Below are 27,076 nucleotides of genomic sequence, written 5' to 3' on the forward strand. Positions count from 1 at the left end.
GTGTAATGTATTCACTTAAATGCATATCACAAAAATTATAAACTTAGGCTGATATAAAGGTTAATAAAATAGGACATAACATGACTAATTTCTCTCTTTCTTTTCTCATCACTCTTCATATTGCCTAACATAAACGCATATGCCCATTCATTTGTGTCAGATATTCCTCATATTTTGGTCAATCATCAATGATTTGTGATGAAATCTTTGAGCCACGTTTTGGCAAGAAAAGAGCAAAGGACATTGCCTGTGTAAGAAATAGAATGTGCAAGTGAGTGAAAAGAAAGCCAATATATTAATCTACTTGGCAAATGACATTAGTTGGCATTTAAATACTTTTAAATAGGTATGGAAAATATTTGTTTTTTTGTTTTGTTTTATATTGCCTTTTTTATTGGTGTATAGCTAACATACTATATTATATTAGTTACAGGTGTACAACATAGTGATTCAACATTTACACAAATGATCACCATGATAAGTATAGTTACCATCTGTCACCATATGAAGTTATTAAAATAATACTGACTATATTCATATACCATAATTTACACCCCTGTGACTAATTTATTTTTATGACTGGGAGCTTAGACCTTTTAATCCCTTTCACCTATTTCACTCATCTTCGCACCCCTCTTCCCTCTGATGAAAATTTTAAGTTAATCTGAGGTTGGGAGACAGAGAGGAACATGGATGTTTATGGATATCTGGCAATGAAGTAACAGTTTATTGAGCATTTAGCCAGAAACAGCATAGCATGACTACCACACAATATAGATATGAATGATTAGACAAGTACACAAGGCTCTTGATGATGCCCTGTGAGGAAAAAACATCTGATTTGTTCCTGGATCCCAAGCCGGAAGTGTGTCTCCTACTAAAACATTAGTCTTCCTGTTTCTTTTCCCTAGTACATGACAGGAAATAAAAAGATGGTTAATGTTTCAACAGAGAAATCTCATTACCTACTTGATCATGGTTGGTCCATTGTGATTGTCCTAATATTGTGGCTCTAAGCCCATTTGTGACCTATAATCCTCCAAGAATATTTAATGAGACTCTGTTTATCTATTCCTAATTTTCAAGAGCAAAGACAGAGTCATCTGTTAAGAAGCTGCCACAGTCATTTAGGTGAAAATATGATCAGAATATAAGGTGGTTTTTCATGGAAATGACTGGGAAGGGATATACTCAAAATTACATAGAACAGTAATTTTAAAATATAAATTGTCTACATCCATCACTAACATTTTTGAGCAAATGTATCCGTTATAATCCAATCAGAGAACCGAAAACATCATGAGTGATATAAGGGATTTATCACAGGGATTCATTTTTACAAGATCCTGGAAATTGGTTAGCCAATCTATGGAAATCTGTTGCCCCTATACTTGAATGTGAAATGGAACATAGTATGGACATACTAGAACCTGCAAGGATGAACAGGAACTTAGGAGGACACATTGAAGCCTATTATCCCTCTGTCCCAGCTTCTAAGCCTCCATCTTGGATGACGAAAATAGCCTGCAGTAGGGCGGGTTTATCCATTACAGAGCTTCCCCTGCTCCTGGCCTGTGGTCCAGGAAGGCTGAAGTTGGTGATTTGGCTGGAACTGCAGGACCCGCAGACATGGCAGCTGCCTGCCAGCCCGGTGAGTTAGCACATTCACCTCCGTGTGGGTAAACTGCAACAATGTCTGAGTTGACAAAGACCTTCTGAGCATAAGTATGTTGGCTACTCTATTTCAACTTTCCAGATCCTGTGCAAATGTCTCTTACAACCAACTTTAGCTAAGAACCATTCAGGGAAGAGAATTCTGGGATAGTTGGAGACACTTATTGCTGGTTAAACAATCTATAGAAGTCTGTTTCCCCAGTATCTGGATCTAGCTTGGCCAAACCGACACAATACAAAGATATAACAGACACTACATGTGTTGTGTGTACTTATGCTTTCATTACATTAAGATAAATGTGATATAATTTAAAAACAGTATAAATGGAGTTCTACTCCCTAATTCCAATGGACTGTTTGATGAGGTCATATTAAAATGACTTATACATTATTTATTTATTTATTTACTTATTTACTTATTAATTAACTTATGCAGGCTTTGTGATTTAGAGAAGCTATGCAAAAACACAAAAATGAAGAATCTAGCAACTAGTTTTAAGAGGAATTTGATGAGATAGATAGGTCATAAACTGTTGACTTTGAGGTAAAACAAGATTTTCAATTGGAGTAGTTCAATATCATGATAAATATGTGAATGCAGATCATTAGACTACAGTGTCAATTGAGAGACAGTTTGTAATATGTGTGGAAGTGGTGGCTGTTATAGCCATCAAAGTTCACTAATACAGGTAAAGTGAAGAGACATTACAGTATGTTCCAATAATGAAGCTCATAACTCAGTATAAAACAAACATATCTAGTATTTTTCCATCTATTCTTAAGGTAACTATAAACAAATAGAAAGTTGTTAAAATATACTATATTTCATTTTATATCTTAGTACTTAAAAGCACAAGAGGTTTCATGAATTTGAGATTTTCTAATAGATTTGACATATATGTGCTTATGAAACAAAAATTAAAACTTTAGGTAATTCTGAGCAGCAGACTATTTTTTCTTCAAAATTATTTTTATGGAAAATATTAAATATTTTTAAAATGTGATGATTTTCTTAAATAGGAAATAATTTTCAAATGCAATTGTATTTTTCTTCCCACTTTCATAAACTTTTGTCTTAATGTTTTATTGTGACTTTTGATGTTATGTTTCCATTTAAAGTCAGTCTTTCTTTTTTTTTTTTTTTTTTGCCCTATGCAAACTTCGTATTTTCTTTGGAAAGATTATTCTCATTATCAAGGAGTTAACTTTTTGGTTTTGGAAAGATCAATATTTGTTTTGGCTTGCCCTGTTTATGTAGATAAAGAATTTAATCAACTTAAATATATGGTCTTCATTTTTCAGTTGGAAAATTCACAGGACTTTGAAGAACTCCTATAGGAAAAACATTTAGTTCTCAATACATGCTGAGAATAACAATTAATAGAAATTTAAACATATACATTGTATATACAGCTGTCTGAATTATGACTGTGGCAAATCCCTATGGTGAACCAGATTTACTGACTTTGATAAATGATACATATACATATATATGTATATATTTTTTACCTAATTTTCCTTAAAGCCAATTTTAAATGTAGGAAACTGGATTTTATTTTGCATGTAAACCATAATACCTTGTTGATGGGCAGGGACAATCAATTTTACTATAGCCAAGAACACATGGGGATTTTCAAGGTTATAGAACAATTAGGTCACAGTAAAATGAAAGAATCATGCAGATAATACTTTGAGTGGAATAAAATGATAAAACTTACTATTCCCCTCTCTATAAATTTTGTATTGACCTCTGCTATACTAACAGTCCTGATGAAGAAATACAGAGTAAGTTCTAAGAGAAGCTAGTCAAGAATAAAAAGGCTTAATGCTGACCCAAAATAATATTTTACTTCCAAGGTTACAAACAGAGATGGAATGCCCTCAGAGGTTGACTTTCTTAGACATACGCAGTGGTGGCAGCAGCTATTAGCCATTATTCAGCACTTTGGAACTGTAATTACTACAGGATTGCATTCTATACTGCTGCTTTCATTTGTTAGGTGTGAATGTATTAAAGAATAACAGTATTCTAAGTCTAGGTTATTTGTGGGCTAAATAAACCCCTTGAGCATAAAGGTCACCACAGAACATATTTTTCTTTCTCCATATTTACATTTGAATTAATTGAAACCCTGAAATTATATAATGGCTTTGGAATTTTACAGACAATAACAGTGGCTGAATCTATAATTTCTTAAAAACTTTGGAAACATTTTTGTCAGTTTTGTAAATTTGTGCTTATTAAGAGAAACAGAAAAATATTACATCTCCATATGTTAATTGTTTTCTAAATTTTTAATTTTTTCAACAGACATCTCTAAAGTAGGAAACTAATTTTTTCAAGAATGAAATCATACTTAAAGTACAACAACTATATTCTTCTAAGGAATATATAATCATTAACTAATCACTTAAACAGATAAAATGATATTTCTCTACGATTAGTATATTGGATAAGTTAGAAAATATTGCTTTTCAGAAATGATTTATTAATAGCTACACCTTTATGATTGTATTCTGATACATTTAAGTAACTTTTTTGGTAAATATTTACTAGTGAAATTATCTATTAAAAAAGGGGTTTTCTGAAAGTGCTACAGTGGTTAAACTATAGAGAACATGGATCATAGATTTAAATATCTTAATGAATTCACAAGCTATCGTGCGCATCTGTGAGCATTGCCAGTTTGCGGGATCAGCGATGACTGATTATTTCATTAACTGTATTTTGGGAATCAGCTTTTGCAGGCTTCAACATTTTAAAAAATGCATATATTGGCAATTGAATTTGCAATCTACATGTTTTCAATTGCTATTTACCAGAATTAATGGAAAATTTTTTTTAAACATATTTTCTTCAAATAAGAACACAGTAAGACTGCACATTTTGAAGCTCATAAGGATGAATTCCAAAGGAGGGTACTAGGTAATGTCAGGTAGTTAAAGACAAATTGATCATTGTTTTAAGAGAGGCATTGGGGATAATTTAAAGTTTATGAACATTCTTTTATCTGCCAGGTGACTCAATAACATGCTATCAAAAATGTTATATACATATACTCATAGGCGTATATCCATCCACACACACCTTATTCTTTCTCTTCCTTTGTAACAAACCTGTAAATTGTATCTTCATCTTGTTTTAGATGGGAAACTAAGGTTTAGAGAATAGAGTAAACTGGACCCAAATATCACAGCTAGACTGTTTTTATCGGTTGCTTTTTTGGTGTTATGTACAATGTAGTAGAGTGAGATCATACTAGTTTTGTAGTGTGCCTTTTTTATTTCTATAAAAACAGCTTCTGTGTGTAAAACTTAAATACTTATTTAAATTAATCTACTCAATCCATTGATTCGTATAGTTCCAAAAAGAATAAAGATTTAAAAAAAGTAATGGAGGTGGTCATTCGATAATTTAATTCTCTCAGGAGTTCAATTTTAAGATGTTTCAGTTAACAACTATCTATTGGTTCATTTAAATTATTTAATCTCTTTATTATGCCTCACTTTTTTAAAGAGCCTACAGGTAGAATCTATTTCTAGAAAGACAATCATGAGCAAATAAGAAATCCAGAAAACTGTCCAAATTATTTCTTTGCTGATTCTACAAATCACCTTTTAATGATTATAGACCTGGAATGAGCTTCTGAAAGGCACTCTTTTGCTCTGCTCTCCCGCTTCTCTGCTCTACCTTCAAATGTTTTCTTTCTTTCTTTTTTTTTTTCCTTTTCCCTCCAGTCAGAGACCCATTTCCACCCTGAAAAAGGTCCTCTAGATAGTGAGTATTACTTTCCGGCTCTACCCTGACTCCCCTCCTTAACCATGTCACCAAAGACATGGCTTGGGTCTGTAGGATTATTTACAGACAACATTGTCATGTTCCTGTTAGGAAGACAATAACTTATAAAAACAGCGAGGAGAGAGATTCTGTTAGTGTGATACAGTCACATTTATTCAGAAGTACACTAGCACCTGCTCATAATTACATTGGCATCAAATACTACTACACGTTTCAAGTCCACACGGGGGATGTGAGAGTAGGGTTTAAGATTTGCTGCTGCTGCTACTGTTAGTGGTTAGTGGTTTGTTGTTTTAATCTCCCAAAAGGTATACTGCTCAAGTTTGAGATTATTTTTATCCAATGATTGCAATGCTTTCTAGGAAGTTTGTAAATATTAAATAACTGGGCATTTAGTCATGAGTTTTATTTATTCTAAAATATATTTTTTTCTTTGTCAAGTAGCTAAAGTAACTATTGAGCTCAAATCCTGAAAAATAACTTTGATAAAACATATGTAGTTCTGTCCTATGACTTATTCTTTGATCCAAAACCATTCATTTCTAGGAGAGTACTCTGGAAACAAATATATTTTCCAAGATTTTTCCCCCATTGGTTTAAGGGAAATTTGCATTTTAAAAAGTATTTAAATCTAGCTTTAAGCTTCTATAGAGTAACCATTGTAAGAATAATACTAATATTTGTTAGATAGTGCTCACCACTCTCTAATACCCCCAGAAGCGCCTCCTTGTGGGCCTACACGTGACACGCGGTGAGGTGAGTCTTAGACACGCTCTTCTGCAAAATCGACCCATTCTCTCAAGGTTCGGGGCAATCTGTGAACCAAGGTTCTCACACAGGGACTCCATGAACTTAAAACGCAGTTTTTCAGGCACCATAGAGTTACAAGCACCATGTTTATGATGTGCTCCTTAGAAGCTGAACGCAACACTAAATCATTCCCTGCAATTCCTTGTTTTATAATTTAAAAAAATTTTAATGTTTATTTTTGAAAGACAGATAGAGCATCAGCAGTGGAGGGGTCAGAGAGAGAGGGAGACACAGAATCCAAAGCAGGCTCCAGGCTCTGCGCTATCAGCACAGAACCTGATGCGGGGCTTGAACTCACAACCCTGAGATCATGACCTGAGCCGAAGTCAGCCGCTTAACCAACTGAGCCACCCAGGCGCCCCCTGCAATTCCTTTTATTTTCCATCTCTGAGACATTGAGAGGAAGGAGATATTTCTTCTAACAATGAATTCCTTTTTAGTTACTTATTTGTGAGAAGTCAGGGAGAGGATTCATTTTCAGAAATACCAAATAAAAGCTGTGCTAATTAAGAATAGGCTTACAGTCTACTGGAAATATGGATAATTCCCTTCTGCTGCCGCCAATAAAATGGAGTCCCAAACTCTTGGGCAATTCACTGCCTGGTTCTTCTTCCCCACTCTACTTCATGGACTTATTTTCATGGGCTTATTTTTGTGGGCTTCGCAATGAGCATGTGGCACAGAACAAAGGAAGAAAGAACTGAAAGTCTCTTCCTCACCTCAAGAAATATACATTTGTTCCAGTCACACTACTTTTTGCCTTATATGGGCATAGGCAATGCCTGGGTAAAGCTGTAACCTCTATAGTACTCAGCCAATGAGGAACTGGGGGTGGGACTTGCTTGCTAGGAGATAAATTGTCTGTTGTAACTGTCCTAAGTGCACCTGACCACCAGATACCCCCTCCTGCAAGAATGTTGATTAAAACCTCACTTCACTCTGCTCTGAATCTGTGTCCCTCCTTTGATTGGGTTGATGGGCTTATTTCTATCATTCTTCCATCATTTTATGTTTTTTTTAAAGTGGTTTCCGCCAAAAAGAAAACGGTTTTTTAAGAAACTTCCAAGTGTAGCATAAGACTGCTGCCAAAGTACTGTTGCCAAGGGGACATTGTGTTCTGATTTAATCCCATGGTCAATGGCAGCTTTATGTGTAAGGAAAACTCTAGATCCAGAGAGAGCTTTGAATCTTAAATTAAGATTTAGGATAAATTACATAGAAGCATTCTACTCAAGTTCAGACAGATTTTAGTTTTGTTAGTAACAGTTAAAATGAGGGGGTGAGTGGGGGAGGAAAGGTTGTATATCTAGGGATATAGTCTTTCAATATTGCTTGTGGTTTTACATGGAAAGAGTTATGTTGAACTGTTGAGGCAAGGAAATATCAGGATAGAAATGGAGGCTGAACTCCTTGTCAGAGAGAAATGTCTGCTTTAGGAAATGGCATGTGAAGAACATGGGATTTTACTCTTTCATCAAGGCCTGCTCTTTGAAGGGTTAAAGGAATCCCCCAAACCTGCAGGGGAACAATCTGCCCCTTTCACTTGGATGATCATTAAAGTCACATTTGCAAGTATAAGAATCACATTATTCCTCCCTTTTCATCTACCATTTTAAATTACATTATGTAGCCCATAAAACAATCTTGTTGAGAAAAAAGAAACTGAAATTGAGAGGTGATAAACAATAAAGTGAACATTCCTCTTTATTATCATTTTCTCACTCTATATTCCTCTTCTCACCATAAAAAATACCAACAGTTTTGCTGAAATATAAATATACTTATTTTTAAAAATTTCTATACAGCATTCCATTAGACAGATATACTATAATTTATTTTACTTTTATCTAACTTAAAGACATTTTATGTTGTTTCTGAGGTTGTTATTCTCCTGTTTAATAATGCTGCATTAAATATAATTTGGTAAGAGTCTCTGCAAATGGGTAAGGATTCTTTAAAATATACTATTTGAACTATAGATCAAATATATATATCTCAAGCTTGATAGATATATCCTCAAGTTACTTTACTTCCACTGTTTTACCAATTTATACCCCTGTAGTCTATCAAACACTACTTACATCTATCTTTTAAATGATACCACTTTAATGAATAAAAATGATTACTTCTTAATTCTAATTTGCAATCTACTGGTTACTAGTGTGATATAAGTAATTTTCTTGTTTTTATTTGCTGTGTATATCTATTTTACTTAGAAATCACAGTTCCTCTTACACACCAATTTTTCTATTTACTGCTTTTCCTTTCTGTTAATATGTAAGAGTAAACCAGTCAATTAAGTATACTGATATTAATTCTTTTTTTTGTTTTAACATATTAGTCTTTTTATTCACCTTATTATTGTTAGTCATATCCTTCTTAACAGCATTACTTCTATCTTTCAGATTGGTAATGTTAGAGGTCTGAAACTATGTCTATTTAAACTGCTTAATACAGTACTAAGCACAAATAGTTACTTGGGGTGTGTGTGTGTGTGTTTGTGTGTGTGTGTACACATGTGCACATCTAACGTGTTTGAAAGTTATGATGAATCCATAGGCTATACGTTAACACAACAAATATAGTTTACATCAAATAAGAAGTATGACTCGATTTATTTGAATAAAGTGGAATTAAATGTGGCTGAATAGTGTGCCAGGTCAGTATGTATTTTGTGGACTACATCCCTGTCACTGGGTCATCTGGTCATGTTCCTTTCTGCTATACATAGGTAGATCCACGTGTTAATCAGCTCAGTTGTGACATATATTTATAACCTATGATTAAACTCATAATAGACTGCGCAGAACAGAGCACAAGGTCAAGAAGAGAGTTGAAAATACTAAATGGAAAAGGGGGGTTTATGGCTCTCCAACTTGGGCAGTTCTGTTCATCAAAACTAGGCTCCTCAATTAGTGGTTCAAAGAGTTCACTTCTCTCTGAATCATTTAAAGATTGGAATTACATAAATTCAAGCATTTTGTGAAGCTTGTTTGCAAAGGAAAAATGGCTTCATTTTTTATTTGTGAAGACATTTCTCAAGTTTTAGCACGCCTTACGTTATAAACCTATATGGGACATGCTAGTTTTTTTAAATAGATTTTAAGATAATTATATCTAGATGCCTTGAGCATTTTAAAAGAACTTGAAGCACAGTGGGGGAGACTATAAATGTAAACACCCTGTGAAATACTTACAAAGATGTGGGTCATTCTAAAGGGCATAGTACACCTGACAAAATATTTTCTCATTTAGAAAATAACTAAAACATCAAGCACATTAAGGATGGTTATAATGCTGGATAACTCTGTGCATGGCTATATGACTATTATAAAAATATATAAAAAGAAAAATTACCAAAAAAAACCACCCTAAATTATAAGATTGTTTCCATGGCCACATCCAGAACCTAAATGCAGATTATTCCAGCCCATCACTTATAAAGCATCTTAAAGGCCCACATAAAATTAGAAAGACTGCTTCCCTCAGATAGTCATGATTTAACTCTGTTTGGAAAAGAAAGCATTCATTAGGAGGCTCTTGCTGGTACATATAGAGCATCATGTGAAATGATTAGCTCAGAGAGACAATTAAAGGACCATAATGAAAGCCATGTCACCAATATGTTGACATAAGTTATTCCTGACTTTGCTCCCACACACAAGAACAAATAACAGCTATTTGAAAAAAGGACACAACTGAGAGAATTAGAACACAAGGGTGAGGATGAATCTTCCCTCTCTGCATCGCATTGACCAAGACAGATTGTATGAGATGTGTAACAGAAAAAAGAAGTGGCTACACATTGATTGTATTGAGCCTTCTCCAGGCCAGCACAACATGCAGAGAAGGCTCACTGAGCTTACAGTTCCTCTGGTGGGGAAAGAAAACCCATTGGGAGAACCCGCATCCTGCCAGCATGGTACGTTGCTTTCTGGGAACACCTACTCTGATCTTGCACCACAGGGACTGCAGAGGAATCTGCAGGGCTCAACCGCTGGAAAACTGACTGTGACAGGGAAGCGGGGCAGGACTTGCAACAACCAGCAGATGGATCTTGGCAGACCAAATTCATACCCACAGTGCCTAAGAAGTAATCCCAACCAGTGTGTCTGCTCACCCACAGAAACAAGTCAATGTTGCACTCTCACCAGGAAACTCGGTGGCTTGCCAGATTTGAGTCCTCAAACAAGGAGTTTTGCTGGCACTAGCCTGGAGCCTATGCCCAGGTAAGGATCTGACACATAGCCCCACCCGCTGTGGAAAGTGTCTTCCAGCTCCATTTGAACCACAAGGGCTGGTGACAACTCCTGGAAGCCATGCAGCCCAGGAACACTCAAGCTAAGACACAGGTGGGTGGAAGCGACTGTCTTCAGATCAAATCCAGTACTGGGTGTAGAGCCTTCCCGTGAAAATGAACTTAGATCAAGACTAAGGCTAGCTCCTAGCCGCTCCCAACCAGAGAGCCTGTTTGGAAAATCGAGAGTAGCCTGGAGTCTCTTCTCTCCTTTTTCCGCAGGAAAAAAGGTGGAGACATAGCCCCACTTGCTCCAGCGAGTGTTTTTCTGCCCAATATGACTGGCCACAACTCTTGGAAGATGTGCATGCAGCCCAGTGGTTCTTGAGTTGAGAGGCAGGAAGGTAGAGCTAATAGTTGGTAGAGAAAAGCCAGTTGGTCTGTTCAGTTAGGGAACTTAGGATGTGACTGCTTGAGTTAAGTCAAGAGAGAACTTTCCTAGCTTTCGAGCTGCTTTTCCTAATGGGAGGGGATCTAATTTGTAGCCCTGCTCATTACTGAAGATAGACTTTAGTCTGTCTGTTCATAGAACCTAACCAGTACGCATGGGAAGCTGCATAGCCCATTTAATAACACTGCCTACAGTGGTACTTGAACTGAAAGCGGAGCTTGTGGGTTCTCCAATCTGCAGAGCAAAACCAATGGCCTCACCTGACATGCCTAGAGAATTCAGTACATACTGACTTGATTTGGATCTCCAAACAATGAGCTGTATAGGCCCTGGGTCCTGTCCTAGGAAAAACAGAAATCTTAGAATTGAAAAATATAACTGAAAAATTCTATAGAGTTTCAAAAGCTGACTCAAACATGGAGAAGAAAGAATCAGTTACCTGGAAGATAATATGTCAGGAATTACCCAGTCAGCAGAGCAAAAGATAAAAGAATGAAAAAGAGTAGAGGAAGCTTATGGGGATCATAGATAACAATGGAAAACAAACAGATGAACAGACCAAGTTTTATATTTTGGGATTTCCAGGAGTAGAGAAAGAAAAAGAGAAAGAGAAAGGTACAGAAAGTACATTTAAAGCTATAATGGTTGAGAACTTTTCAAACCTGGGGAGAAAATTAGACATCCAGATCTATGATGCCAAAGGACTCCAAATAGTCCTATATAGGACTACATTGAGACACATTAAAATTAAATTGTCAAAAGACAAAGAAAGAATTTTAAGAACAGCAAGTGGAAAGAGAGAAGTTATATATAAAGGAAACCCCATAAGATTATCAGTGAATTTTTCAATGGAAACTTTTTGGGCCACAAGAGAATGGGATAACATATTCAAAATACTGAAAGAAAATAACTAGTTGACTAAGAATACTATACCCCATGCAGCTAGAAATGAAGAAGAGGAAAGAGTTATACCAGAACAAACAAAAGCTGAGGAAATTATCATCAGACATGTCTTACAAGAAGTGCTAAAGGGACTTATTTGAGTAGAAGTAAAAGAACACTAATAAACATCATACAGGGTAAATCTCACTAGTAATGGTAAATGTATAGTCATAGATTGTGTGATGTGGTAATAGTAGTGCAAAATTCACATACAACTCCAGTTTAAAAGTTAAAAACACAAATGCAATAAAAATAACTATAACTACAATAATCAGCAATTAGTTATACAATATAAAAACATAAGTTGTAACAGCAAGAACATAAAATGTGAGGGGGAGGAAAATAAAAGTGTAAAACTTGCAAATTTTACTGAGTTAAAGATATTATCAGTTTAAAATAGGCTGTTATAAGTTTAAGATGTTTTATATTAGCCTTATGATATCCATAAAAGGAAATCCTATGGTAATTATACAAAAGAGCACAACAAAGAAGTCAATACACAGTGATGCCAAAGAGACATCCCAACATCAAAAAAGAATGTAGGATAAAAAACAAGGAACAACAAATCTCCAAGTCAACCAAAAATAAATAACAAATGGCAATACTGTCTTTACCTATCAATAATAATTTTAAATATAAGTAGATTAAATTCACTTATTAAAAGTCATAGAATCACTGAATGGATAAAACAATTAAACAAGGTGCTGTCTACAAGAGACTCACTTTAGCCTTAAAGACACATATAGAATGAGAACAAGGAATGGAAAAAGACATTTCAAGTAATGGTAATCAAAAAAAAAAAAAAAGCAGGGATATCTATACTTAGAGAAAATAAACTTTAAATATGGTAAAGAGAGACAAAGAGGGTCATTATATAATGATAAAGGAATCAATAAGTCAAGGAGATATAACAATTGTAAATATTTATGCACCCAACATTGAAATACCAAAATATATAAAGCAAAAACTAATAGAGCTGACAGTACAAATAAACTGTACTGCATTACAGTAACAGTTGGGAACTTTTATATCCTACTCTCAACAATGCATGGACCATCCAGACAGAGAATTACTAGGACACCACTGCATTTGAACAAACCTTATGGACCTAACAGGTCCATGTTGATGGAACATTCTATCCATCACAGGATGCACATTCTTCTCAAGCACAAATGGAACATTTTCTAAGATACACCACGTGTTCAGCCTCAGATTAAATCTTAGCAAATCCAAGAAGATTGCAATTATACCAAGTATCATCTCTGACCACAGTGGAATGAAATTAGAAATGAGTAACAAGATAAAAATTGGAAAATTTGTGAATACAGGGAAACTAAACAACAGTCTGCTAACAAATCAATGGATCAAAGAAGAAATTAAAGGTGAAATAAAGAAAGTTTCTTGAGACCAACAAAAATTGAAACACCATGTAACAGAACTTCAGGGACACAGAAAAAGTAGTTCAAAGAGGAAAGTTTACAACAATAACCATGTACAATAAAAGACAAGGAAAGGGGCACCTGGTGACTCACATGGTTAAGCATCAGACTGTTAATTTCAGCTCAGGTCATGATCTCACAGTTTGTGAGTTCAAGTCGCACTTTAGGCTCCTCACAGAAGTGCAGAGCCTGCTTTGGATTCTCTCTCCCTGTCTCTCTCTGGCCCTCCCTCATGCTCTCTCTCACTCTCTGTCTCTCTCAAAATAAAGAAATAAACTTAAGAAAAAAAGAATCAAGAAAGATCCCAAATAAACAACCTAACGATGTTTTAAAGAAGTTCAAAAAAGAACATACTGAGTCCAAATTTAGTAGAAGAAAAGAAATCATAAAGATTACAATCAAGAAACTTTCTTTATTTCACCTTTAACAGAAATAAATGAAATAGAACAGAAAAACAACAAAACAATTAACCAAGAATTGGTTCTCAGGGAAAGATAAACAAAATTGATCAACCATTACCAGACTAACCAAGGAAAACAGAGAAATACCCAAATCAACACAATTATACATGGAAAGAAGACACTACAACAGATATGGTAGAAATTCGCAGGATCATAAGAACTTATTATGAACAGCTGTATGCCAGACAAACTTGACAACCTAACAATAGTGGAAATATTCTTAGAAACATACAACTAACGGGGCTCCTGGGTGGCTCAGTCAGTTAAGCTTCGGACTTCACCTTAGGTCATGATCTCGCATGACCTCACATGAGTTTGAGTCCCACATCAGCCTCTGTGCTGACAGCTCAGAGCCTGCGGCCTACTTTGAATTCTGCGTCTCCCTCTCTCTCTGCCCCTCCCCACTTGTGCTCGCTCTCTCTCTCTCTCTCTCTCTCTCTCTCTCTCAAAAATAAGTAAATAAACATTAAAAAGAAGAAGAAGAAAGTACAACTTTTGAAGACTGAATCAGGAAGAAGTAGAGATTGAATCAGGAATCCAAACTCTCCCAACCAAGAAAGGTTCAAGACAGATGGCTTCACTAGAAAATGTTATCAAGTATTTGAAGAAGAATTAGCATGAATCCTTTTCAAAATCTTCCAAAAATATCAAAGAGCAGGGAACACTCCCATACTCATTTTATGTGGCCAGCCTTATCCTGATACCAAAACCGAACAAGGAAGAACACTACAAAGAAAAGTAAATTACAGGCCAATATCCTTGATAAATACAGATGCAAAACTTGTCAATGAAATAGTGGCAAACCAAAGTGAACAATATATGAAAATGATCATACAGTATGGCCCAATGCAGTTTACTTCAGGGTTGCAAAAATGTTTTAACAAGTGTACATCAATCAATGTGATATACCACATTAACAAAATAAGATAAAACTCATATGATATCTCAATACATATAGAAAAAGCATTTGACAAAATTCGATATCAATTTATGATAAAAACTCTCAACTAAGTGGGTGTAGAAGGAATGCCATAATAAAGGCTATCTGTGACAAGTCCATAGCTCCTATCATATTCAACAGTGAAACAGTGAAAGAGTTTTCCTCTAAGATCAGGAATAATGTAAGGATGCCCACCCTGTCCCTTTTATTTGCTGTCATATTGGAAGTCCTAGGCACAGCAAAAACAAAACAAAACAAAAACAAAAAATGAAACCAAGAAAATAAAAAAAACCCAAAATAAAACCAATAAAAATACAAAACAAAAATCAAAATGAAACAAAATTTAAAAAACATGCAAATTTAAAAGGAAGAAGTAAAATTGTCACTAACTGTAAATGACTTGATAGTATATATAGAAAATCTTAAATACTCCAACAGAAACTTATTAGAATGAACAAATGAATTCAGTAAAGTGACAGGATACAAAATTGATATACAAAAGTCTGATGCATTTTTCTACACTAATAATGAACTATTGCAAAAAGAAATCAAGAAAAGATCTCATTTACAACTGCATCAGAAAGGTTAAAGAGCTAGGAATAAATTTAACCAAGGATGTGAAAACCTATATGCTGAAAACTATTATACATTGATGGGAGAACTGAAGAAGACACAAATAAACGTCAATACCACCAAAAGCTATCCACAGATCCACTGCAATATCTATTCAGACTCCACTGGCATCTTATGAAGAAGGAGATAAAAAAAAAAAACACTCCTAATATTTATATGGAACCCCAGAAGATCCTGAGTAGCGAAAGACCTAAGAAAGCAAAACGGAGCAGGAAGTATCACATTTTCAAATTTCAATCTATACCATAAACCTATCTATAGTCACCAAAACAGTATGATACTGGCATGAAAACAGACAAATAGACCAATAGAACAGAATCAAGAGCTCAGAAATAAATCTAAGTATATATGATCAACTAATATTTGCCAAGAAAGCCAAGCCTACTCAATAGAGAAATAACGGTCTTCAATAAATGGTGCTGGGATACTTGGGTTTTCATATGTAAAAGACTGAAATGAGGTATATATCTTACATCATGCACAAAAATTAACTCAATATGGATTAAAGCCTTAAATGTAAGATTTAAAACCATAAAACTTTTAGAATAAAACCATAAAAATAAGCTTCCTTGACATGGCTCTTGGTAATAATTTTTGGACACGACACCTAAAGCATGAGAAACAAAATCAAATATAAACAACTGAGACTACCTCAAACTAAAAAGGTTCCACACAGACATCAATCAATCAATCAATAAATCACCAAGAGAGTGAAAAGAAATCCTATGATGAGGAAAAATATTTGCAATCCATAAACCTATATTTCTGACAAGAGATTAATACCCAAAATATGTAAAGGACTCAAACAACTCAATAGAAGAAAGAAAGAAGAAAGAAAGAAAGAAAGAAAGAAAGAAAGAAAGAAAGAAAGAAAGAAAGAAAGAAAGAAAGAAAGAAAGAAGGAAAGAAAGACCGATCAATCCCATTATCCCATTATAAAATGGGCAAAGGTAGGGAGCCTCAGTGACTCTTGATTTTGGCTCAGGTCTTGATCTCACAGTTTCTCAGTTCGAGCCCCATGTCAGGGTCCGTGCTGAATGTGTGGATCCTGCTTGGGATTCTGTCTCCCTCTCTCCCTTCTCTCTCTGCCTCTCTTTATTTAACCTATGTTAAGTAAAATAAAATATAACATAGAGGGAATATTTATTGCCAAATGAAATTGAACTTAATGATAAATGATAAAGAACTTAATGTTCCACAGAGAGCAAATATTTAAGAAAAGTCATTAAAGAACGAATAATTTTTACATTTTGAGGAACAGGAAAACAAATTGGAAGTTAACACATATATCCCAGGGTTTTTAAATCAAGAATATGGACATTTTAGGCCAGATAATGCTTGGTTGTCTATGTTGTGGGAAGGCTATCCTGTGCATTGTAATAACATCCCTCAACTCTATCCACTAGATGCCAATAGCACTCCTGAACCCTGCTTCAACCAGAAAAACTGTTTTCAGACATTGTCTAATGTCCTTTGGTGGGGGAAAGGGAGCAAGATAACTTGGTTGAGAATCACTCATATATTCCATTAGTGTTACTACTGTAGAGAAAACTTGTTTATGCCAAGGGTTTATCAGTATGTATGGCTGTGTTTACTTTACTAATCAGTTTGCTTAAAAATGAGCTACTTGGTTGCATATGCAGAAAAATGTGAAACGGTTTTCTGCTTGAATAGAATTTTTATACTTACTGTACTGGATTGGCTGAATAATACTGATCACTTAAAATTATATGATTTTATTGGTTTAATTTTAGTCATGCTTTCCCTTTGGAACATTACATATAAAAGAAGTCAAACTTGAGTCTGAAATTTATACTTTAAAAAAGTTTACTTATCCCTCTTGAAGAAATAGATATTTTTGGCAACTGTAATAACTGGACATTACTAGAACAATGCTAACACAGGGGGTTAACAGCTTGACTTATACAAAATACTTGAAGTCAGTCAGAAAGCCATTATTATGACCTTGTGCTGACCACATTCTATGAAGTGTTACATGATCAGGGACAGGGAAGTTGGTTAATGGAAGTTATATAGTAGCTAGATGTATCCTTGTCACACTTCATCTAAACTGATACATTGCAATGGTCCACACTGCTCAGACCTGGCAATTACTGTCCAATTCCAATCTATTCCACACTGCCACTATAATGAAAAATAATTAGGAGCCTGAAAATGAGTTTTCACATGAAATGGTTTCAGTGCTTGGACACAATCGCCTTTGGCAGATGGCTTTGGGTTTGCTTTAATATAATAAAGACAGTTAATCATCTCTAAAGAGTGCACTGAATGAATAAACTTTTAACACTACTTTCTACAATGAAACTCTTATATTGATCAAATGTTTAATGCTCAAGGTGGAGGTTTCTTTGGTCCAATTGTTTGGAATGAGCACATAAATCACTGGAAAATAAATGCATTAGAAAAGAAGAAAATCAGTTAGAATTGATTATCTACTATTGATGGAGAAAAATAAAAAAAGCTGAACACTAAAATCAACTACTCTTCCTGAACACTGTTGCTATAATAGATAAAGGTATTTTTAGATGTCTTTATGAACCCTGATGTTGGTAAGGCTGAAATAAATCACTATATAACAACAAAAAGTATGTGTCTCTTCAACAAATGGTGCTAGAAATATTGGACATCTATAAAAAACAAAAATGACTTTAGACCCAGACTTTCCACAAAAATTAATTCAAAATTAACTGTTAGTTCTAAATGAACAATGAACAACTAAAACTTCTAGAAGATAACATTGGAGGAAATCATAGGTTATTGTAACTCCTTGTAGAAACAACACCAAAGACATGATCCATGAAAGACACATGAAAGAAAGACTTGGTAAGCTGGACTTCAGTAAAATTAATAGGCAATACCACAGATTGGGAGAAAATACTGGCAAAAGACACATTTGATAAACGACTGTTAACTAAACATACAAAGGACTCTTAAAACTCAGCAGTAAGAAAACAAAATAACTCAATTTTAAAAATTGTCTAGAGATATTAACAGATGCTTCACCAAAGAACATATATGGATGAAAAATAAACATATGAAAAGATATTCCACATTTATAGCAGCTTTATTCATAGATGTCAAAACTTGTAAGCAACCATGATGTCCTTCAGTAGGTGAATGGGTAAATAAACTGTAGCCCATCCAGATAGCTGAATAGTAGTTGATGCTGAGAGAGAGAAAGAGACAGAGAGAAAACGAGACAGAGAGAGAAAGAAGGAGGAGGAGGAGGAAAAGGAGGAGAAAAGAAAAACAAAAGAAGCATCAAGGCATGAAAAGACAAGGAGGAACCTTAAATACATATTACTAAGTGAAAGAAGTCAATGTGAAAGGGTATATTTGATATGAATCCAACTGTATTACATTCTAGGAGATAGTAAAAGGATCAGTGGTTGCCAGGAATAAGTTTGGAAGTGGGGTAGTGAACAGGCAGGATTGTTAGGGCAGTGAAAATACCCTGTATGACAGTATAATGATGGATAAATGTCACTGTATATTTGTTCAAACCCATGGAAAGTCCAACACCAAAAATGGAACCTAAGGTAAACTGTGGACTTTGGGTAATTATGATGACCCAATGTAGTTTCAGCAATTGCACAGAAGTACCACTGTGGTGAGTGATATTCACAGTGAGGGAGGCTGTGCATGTGTGGAGGCAGGAGGTAAGGAGGAGGTCTCTGTACTTCCCTCTCCATTTTGGGGTAAACCAGAACTGCTCTAAAAAATAAAACCTTTGAAAAAGTATTTGGGTGTATGTACCTATATATATTATACATATAATACATGTGTTATATATGATGTATATAATACATATAATTACAAAATAAATATATTTTTTATGTAGGAAGAGGAATCCTGTTAGAAAGAAAACTCAAATTTTAACCACAAGCTGAAAATCATTTATCAATTTTTTTCTGACAAGTGACAGGTGATTTTAAATTTACATTTCTCAATTGAAAAAAGATAACTCACTAAAAAAAATAAAAATATCAATGCTTTAGAATTAAATTTATTTATTAATTGTGTGCTTACTCAATATTGAATTCCATTATAAAGAGCCTACCTTCAGAAATGAACTGTGCTATATTTTGAAAGTACATAAGTAAGATTTGTCATTGACAGTGACTCAGTGGTTTTTCAAAGACTATGTCATAAACTGATAGCATTTAAGGGTACTCAGCTCATGGTGATTTTTCTTCTTTAAGTGATCTGATTTTGTAAAACAGTATTAGGATCCTAACAGTTTCTAAAACTAAATGATTGTTTGCATGTTTATACTCAGCTGGACTTCTAATAGTATAATATGTGACTGAATTTTCCTTAACTTTGCAAATATGCTTAGACCAAATCCCTTTATTGTCTTTTATGGCTATGTAAATATGTTACATCATAGTCAACGTTTGATGTTTTGAGTCGTTTTACTCTCTTTCACTAAAGGGTACTTATTATTTTCTTAAATATCCATACTTTAAAACAAATGGCAATGTAAGTCTCAAATGGAATTATTGTTTTCACTTTACTCACTTAAAATGCATTATCAGAATCAACTTATATACATTTTGAAACTTGTGTTTAGGAGTATATCTGTAAATAGTTTTGCAAAGACAGATATGCCATTCTTTATTTACTATTGATTATTAAATTTTACATTAAATTTAGATACTTGACTGCTAGTTTTCTGCTCTCCTGATTTTCCATGAAACATTTTCTACTGTTGTTGGGTCATACACAACCCTTGATCCATTTCTGATTTCAGGCACTGATTCATTATTTTGATTAATAAATACAATACTAGTTTGAGAAATATCATTGTTTATACTGAAGGGACATGATTTTTTCTGAACCTGATCATGAGTTTAAAATTTTTTTAATATTTATTTAATCTTAAGAGAGAGAGAGAGAGAAAGTAAGAGTGGGGGAGGGGCAGAGAGAAAGAGGGAGACACAGAATCGAAAGCAGGTTCCAGACTCTGAGCTGTCCGCACGGAGTCTGATGTGGAGCTCAAACCCACAAACTAGGAGATCTTAACCTGAGCCGAAGTCGGCCGCTTAACCAACTGAGCCACACAGGAGCCCCACCATGAGTCTGAAATCAGTTAGGTAGCAGTAAATAATATCACAGTGATAATCTCTCACTTTTGTAGCAAGAAGATGACAATGGGAAATATTTTGAAATGTCACTTTTTGCTTGTTTAAAAATAACATGACATGACTCAGTTCTGTTGACTGCAAAATGGATGCAGTCCCTAGCAAGTCACATTAGGTTCCAGCTTTAGTTACATTTTGACTTTCTGTTGAGCTAATCTGAAAGATTACCTTTTTAAAGAATAATAAGTGCTTCCTCTACTGGGAAACTTGATTCACCCATTCTGAGAGACATGTCATCATAAGTGTGCTCTTAATGGCCATTACCTATTTCACCCATCCCCCCACCCATCTCCCCTCTGGTAATCATCATTTTGCTTTCTATAGTTAAGAGTGTTTCTTGGGATGTCTGGGTAGCTCAGTCCATTAAGTGTCCGACTTTGGCTCGGGTCACGATCTTACAGATCATGGGTCCGAGCCCCACATCAGGCTCCATGCTGACAACTCGGAGCCTGGAGCCTGCTTCAGATCTTGTCTCTCTCACTTTCTCTCTTTCTCTCTGTGTGCCCCTGTCCCACTCATGCTCTGTCTGTCTCTATCTCTCTCAAAAATAAATAAAACCTTTAAAAAAAAGCAAAAAAAAAAAAAAGTCTGTTTCTTGGTTTATCTTTTTCTCTTCTTTTATTTTCTTTCTTAAATTCCACATATTAGTGAAATCACATATTGTTTGTTTTTCTCTGACTTCTCTCACTTAGTATTATACTTTCTATATCCATCCATATTGTAAAAACTGACAGATTTCGTTATTTTTCAAGGCCGAGTACTATTGCTGTGTGTGTGTGTGTCTGGTGTGTACATTACATATTCTTTGTCCACTCATCTATGGATGGACACTTGGGCTACTTCCATAATTTAGCTATTGTAAACAATGCTGCCATAAACATATTTTTTATATTAGTGCTTTCATTCTTTTTATTTTTTTTAATTTTTTAATGTTTTTTATTTATTTTTGAGAGACAGAGACAGACAGTGTGAGCAGGGGAGGGTCAGAGAGAGAGGGAGACACAGAATCCGAAACAGGCTCCAGGCTCTGAGCTAGCCAGCAGCACAGAGCCCGACGCGGGGCTCAAACCCACGAACTGTGAGATAATGACCTGAGCTGAAGCCAGACGCTTAACCGACTGAGCCACCCAGGCGCCCCTAGTGCTTTCATTCTTTAGGTAAATACTCAGTAATGGGATTACTGGATGATATGATAGTTCTATTTTTAATTTTTTGAGGAAGTTCCATACTGTTTTCCACAGTAGCTGCACCATTTTACTTTCCCATCAACAGAGCACAAGAGTTCCTTTCTCTCTGCATCCTCTCCAACACTTATTATTTCTTGTGTTTTTGATTTTAGCCATTTCCGACAGGTGTGAAGTGGTGTCTCATTGTGGTTTTGATTAGCATTCACCTGATGATGAGGGAGGTTGAATGTCATATATGTGTCTGTTGGCCATCTGCTTGTCTTCTTTGAAGTAATGTCTGTTCCTGTCTTCTGCCCATTTTTAAACTGGGTTATTTCTATTTTGGATGTTGAGTTGTGTAACTTTTTATATATTTTGGATACTAATCCTTTATCAGATATGTCATTTGGAAATATCTTCTCTAATTCAGTGGATTGTTCAAAAAAGAAAAATTTAAAAAATTCATCCATAAACAAGTAAGTTAAATGACTTCTCTTAGCAAAGAATTTTGCTATAAGTTAATTTAAATATTAAATCTTTCACTGTACTCAAATTTAATATAAACAGAGACAATTGTTATACAATACATAAAACTACATTTTTCACATTTAATCATTGAAATATAATGAGTTAGCAACTAAGATCATAATTTATATCAACAAAATTATGAAGAAATGTGAGGCATTTATCAGTATGCTACCTATAGAATTTATGTTTAACTTGATTGCTTTTGTGGTCTGAATTATGAGATTAAAAGTTTTTTCCAATTTTTCCAGACCCAATATTTACTATATTTATTAAATTTATACTAGTTATTTAAATAGGTTGCCTAAGCAACTGACAAGGAGAATTGTATAGATCTTATTTAGGGTCTATTTTTTAAAAATTTGTGTCATAGTTATACACACACACATACATATATATTTCTCTCTCTCTAGGGACCTCTTTCTTTAACAAATTTAATTTATACCAACTAAGGTGTGAAATTTGATATTATTTATTTATCAAAATATGTTTCCACTTTGAATATCACTAACCTGCCCCAAATTCATTTAAGAAGTCTCCAAAGCTAGGGCATCTGGGTGGCAGTCAGTTAAGCATCCAACTTCAACTCAGGTCATGATCTCACGATTCAGGAGTTCAAGCCCCACATTAGGTTCTGTACTGGGAGTGTGGAACCTGCTTGGGATTCTCTCTCTCTCCCTCCCTCTCTCTGCTCCTTCTCCATGTGCAGTTTCTCTCTTTTTCAAAATAAATAAATAAACTTAAAAACAAACCCTCTCTAAAGGCAATCCCTATGGTAGTTCAACATGGAGCTCTTTGAATCTTGATATCTTGCCATTTATCATTATCTTATGTTTAAACTTATTTAGCCAACTCATTCTTCATGTGACAGGGCTCCGATCCAGGTCAGTCTGAATTCATTCTGCCAGTCAACATCCTTGAGATGTAGTATTGAACACGTATTTTCTCCTTAGCCAGAAAAATTGTATTTTAGTCCCCCAACTAATGAAATTTATTCAGTAAAAGATGTTTTGAACAAGTTAAATATAATAAAACTATGAAAAAATACAAGATCATGTCCTCAAAATAAAATTTTTCTTTTTCAGATGAATTCAGATGCACACTAAGTGCAAAGTGTCCAAAAAGTGACAAATCTATTTTTATCTTTCTAGAATTGCTGCTGAATTTTAGCTGATACCAGATTAAGCATTTTTTTAAAAAGTTGAAGCATTGAATTTGTTGCAGTATGAGGAAATGTGAAAGTTAAAAACAACTTAATGTGCTTAATGATTAACACCCCCCCCCATTGTTGAAAAGTATTCAGTGAGGAAAATCTGACTGGGTTGTTAGGAAGTCCGTCTTGAAAATGGGCTTGCCTTATATCCTAAGGCACTTCGAATCTTCAGGAAAACACATCAGAGAATGAGAGAAATGACCAGTCCTATAAACCTAGGAAGTTCATGCTGCCAGCAGCACAGGGGACAGATGTAATGTCAGCAGGATCAAAGCAGATATACTGGATAAATTGCTATTTTAATAATCCAGGCAAGGAATGATAAAGGCAAACCAAAATAAATACAAGGTAGACTAGATATTTAAAACCAAATAAACAAAAAAAAGATTAAAAGAAAATATAAATAAATATTTAACTTCTATCTGGAATTAAAAGAGTTTCTAACACACATGTTTAAGGGAATTTTGAGTATAGATACATTTGGCAAAAAAAATGTACACACACATTCATGGAAAAATATTTAAAAGAAGCTAATATCAAAATTAATATCAGTTTCTCAAAGCTGAGAAAAGGCCTGATATAAAAGTAAAAGCATTAAACTTTGAATTATGTAAAAACAACATAAACACTCATGAGAAATAATATCAAAAACTTCTTAAGAGAAACTAGCAAAATCACAATTTCTCAAAAAAGAACAAAAGCTGCTAATACCCATAAAGCTTCTCCACACCACTGATTAGATATGCAAATTCAATTCAAGATAATACGTTACTTCTAAGAGATAGAGTAAAATGTTCTGTTACCAGTTTGCATAAGGCAGTTCTAAATTGTAACATCTTCTCATTCTCATCAGTTTATAGTCTTTGTATACATTAAGGTATGTACATTTATTTTGTCATTTTTTCAGCATACATTTATTGAATGCTTATGTTTTCTAAAATTTTTAAATGTTTTTAATGTTTATTTATTTTTGAGAGAGAGAGAAATCATCGTGAGTTGGGGAAGGACAGAAAGAGAGAGGAAGACACAGAACCTGAAGCAGACTCCAGGCTCTGATCTGTCAGCACAGAGCCTGATGCAGGGTTCGAACCCATGAATCTGAGCTGAAGTCAGAAGCTTAACCGACGCAGTCACCCAGAGGCCCCAAATGACTGTTATGATTTAAGGTGACAGAATGCAATGAGAATATAATGGGAAACAGGGTCCTTATGATCCCCAATTTTAGGAAATATGTAATCCTGCCTGGATGAGTAACTTAATGGACTAAATTTTGTTTCTAGATTTTTAAAAAGCCTATTAATTTATTTTAATTTACATCTGAGTCTGAGCCTGCTGCTTTAGAATCTTGACAAATTCTTATTCATATACCTTGGTCAGGATTTCACTTGAGGAGCAGGCAGAAATAAACCATAGAGCTCCCATCCAACAATTCCCATGTTTTCCAAAACCTTGTGCAGATAGCCTTAAAATCATCACAAAATCTTTGGAGAGGTTGGCGAGCCTTCTGAGGGCCTCACCACTGTGGCCGCGCATTGGTTACGCACAGTTCTAACCTGTCTCTTGATCGTTATAAACAACTGGGTTTCAGTACCAGCAGAAGAGTAAAGACTAGTACGAATGGTTACATCACACTGTCACAGGAGTACTTTTGGATTCTCTAGTGATTTTGAACCAAAGTGCCGTGTTAAAATATTACTTAAAAAGACAAATGCAAAAACAGAAACTCCTAGGTTACTGGGCTGAGTCAGGGCATGGGGGACAGAGTGAAGAACATTAGAAACAAGACTCTCAAGGACCCGAGGCCTGATTTCATACTGCTCTTGATACCTCCTTTCCTGAATTTAAAAACCAAACCATGAAAGTTTGGTTTGTGCAGGGGATATGATTTTGTTATTGGGCACAAGGAGAACACTCAAATTTATTCTAACTAGAGTCAGAGAGCTATAGATTCTTCGACTGAGGTCCCTTATTGAATTGCTTTTATTGAATTGAACTCTTTCATACTGGATTGAGAACAATTACTCTTTAATCTAAAATTATGTTTAGTGTATGCTACTGGACTGATCCAATCACTTAGATTCCTAGGAGAACAAATCTTTACGCATTTGACAAAAAGCACACTGATTAAATGAAAAATACTATGGGTACTAAATTGAAAGTTTTCTATGGTTGCAGTTAACATAATTTCATAGTTTTCCAGACTGTAATTATTATGGATTTTTCTAATGACCTGCAAATTTAGAACATTTGTCTTCCCTCTCCTGGTGTGTTACTGTGGATCTAGACTAGATTTTCTAGAAGTTTTCTTCTTACCTGTGTGGACTAGTTTGTGCCGCCTCTTTGTAAAGGTGAAGATGGTCATCTTATAAAATGTACTGGATGGTTAAGTACGGCACTTCTTTCAAGAGAGCTTTAAAAGAGAAAGATTTATACGATCTGAAGAGAAACCAGAGTATCAAGAGGGCTTATCCTTCCTCTCTATTCAGCTGTTTTCAGAAAATAGTTTAATGTATTTTAATGCACAATTATAGGAACAGTACAGAAGACAGACATGAAACATGCACTTGAATGTAGGACAACCCATTTAGAAAAGTATAATAAAGGGGTAGAATTTGTGTGATAAAAATGCTACAAACATCATTTAGTTGCTCTCAATAAGAAATACACTTGTTTTGAGAAAAATCTAAAAGCTATAATTGTCCAGAAAAATCTACCAGGTTAATTGATAGTTATTATAGAGTTGAACTGCTAAAATTTGTTTACTGAAACATTTTGACTTGTATTAATGCTTTACATCACCAATTTATACTAAAAATGCACATACAAAGAAAAATGGAAAAACAGCCAATACCTAATTTCTATCCCTTATTTTTCTACTTCCAATTATATACTTAGGTAACTTTGACCTCATGGGGGGGAGGTCCAATAACAGGAAGAACAGAATTTTTTAAATAATGAAATGTTTCATAGTGAATTCTTAAGCACATTTTCCATGCATGCAGCTGTTAGCTGGATGTCTTTGGGTATAATTGTTACACATTGGGAATGGAAAGCACACAAATTGGTGTTTTCAAAAAGGCCAACTAGACAGACCTCACTTGTCTCCTGCAAAGCACCAAGAGCCACACTCTGGAAGCACAGATATGTCTTGAAGTTCTTGAGCAAAGTCTCACACCAGACTGTGCAAGGGAAGTTTGCCATTGCATTGAACTTCTGGACACATCTGTGGAGGGCCTCAGTACCAGACCCCTAACAGTGCGGTTTCTTCCTTACTCCAGGAGAGGGCGCGCTCTTGCAAGCCGCTTTGTAGCTGGTTGCTTCCTGGGTACTTGGCCACCAGGGGATTTAAGGGTAGTAAGCTGTGCAGGAGGCCTGGCTTAGAGGTCTCTTTACTATCCCCTTGTCTTTCATCCGGAGTTTCATGAACTAGAGGCATCCCTGGGTTAGAGGACTGCTAACACAATCCTCCGTGTAGCTCATTGTAGTACAGACTGTGTGCAGTCCTTATTGTTACCATCAGAATTCTCTGCCGTCAGGCGGTTCCATGGTGTAATGGTGAGCACTCTGGACTCTGAATCCAGAATTCTCTGCCGTTCCAATCCCAGCGGAAGCCTGGTTACG

The 27,076-nt window shown here is 35.0% G+C and overlaps 1 long non-coding RNA gene across 2 annotated transcripts; it reads right to left on the minus strand.

The window, feature by feature from the left end:
- Nucleotides 1-761: 761 nt before the first annotated feature.
- On the minus strand, nucleotides 762-26,939 carry LOC115297195. 2 transcript variants are annotated; one of them, XR_003911333.1, is made up of 3 exons: nucleotides 26,549-26,939; nucleotides 25,769-25,865; nucleotides 762-907 (listed from the first exon to the last, which is right to left on the minus strand). It is a non-coding gene; the product is annotated as an uncharacterized LOC115297195 (long non-coding RNA). The 2 variants fall into 2 exon arrangements; XR_003911334.1 differs by lacking the exon at nucleotides 762-907 and adding an exon at nucleotides 7,983-8,047.
- Between the last annotated feature and the right edge of the window lie 137 nt (nucleotides 26,940-27,076).

The sequence above is a fragment of the Suricata suricatta genome, chromosome 7, assembly GCF_006229205.1.
Source record: "Suricata suricatta isolate VVHF042 chromosome 7, meerkat_22Aug2017_6uvM2_HiC, whole genome shotgun sequence".
Taxonomy (NCBI): domain Eukaryota; kingdom Metazoa; phylum Chordata; class Mammalia; order Carnivora; family Herpestidae; genus Suricata; species Suricata suricatta.